The sequence below is a fragment of the Myotis davidii genome, unplaced genomic scaffold (genome assembly GCF_000327345.1).
Source record: "Myotis davidii unplaced genomic scaffold, ASM32734v1 scaffold271, whole genome shotgun sequence".
Classification (NCBI taxonomy): Eukaryota; Metazoa; Chordata; class Mammalia; order Chiroptera; family Vespertilionidae; genus Myotis; species Myotis davidii.
This window is the reverse complement of record NW_006284839.1, coordinates 3356943-3357285: the sequence shown is the minus strand read 5'-3', so window position 1 is coordinate 3357285 and position 343 is coordinate 3356943. Positions and strand designations below refer to the sequence as shown.

General features: G+C 38.8%; 1 protein-coding gene across 4 annotated transcripts in view; it reads left to right on the top strand.

Annotated features, from left to right (window-relative positions):
• KIF20B (kinesin family member 20B) overlaps positions 1-343 on the top strand; it is a 60688-nt gene that overhangs the window by 3885 nt on the left and 56460 nt on the right. The window lies entirely within an intron of this gene.

The following is a 343-nucleotide window of genomic DNA, read 5'->3' as shown; positions in this document are numbered from 1 at the left end:
AAATACAGTTCCTCATGTTGTGACCCAACCATAAAACTATTTTCGTTGCTACTTCGTAACTGTAATGTTGCTACTGTTATGAATCGTAATGTAAATATCTGATATGCAGGATGGTCTTAGGCGACCCCTGTGAAAGGGTTGTTCAACCGCCAGAGGGGTCGCGACCCACAGGTTGAGAACCACTTATCTAGGGCATTTTTGACATATGCATATATTCATAAGACCATCATTACAATCAAGTAGTGAATATCTCTATTACCTCTAAAAGTTTTCTTGCATTTCCTTAAAATTCCTTCCTCATACCACACATCCAAGTTACTACTGATTAGTGGTGTCTACATCA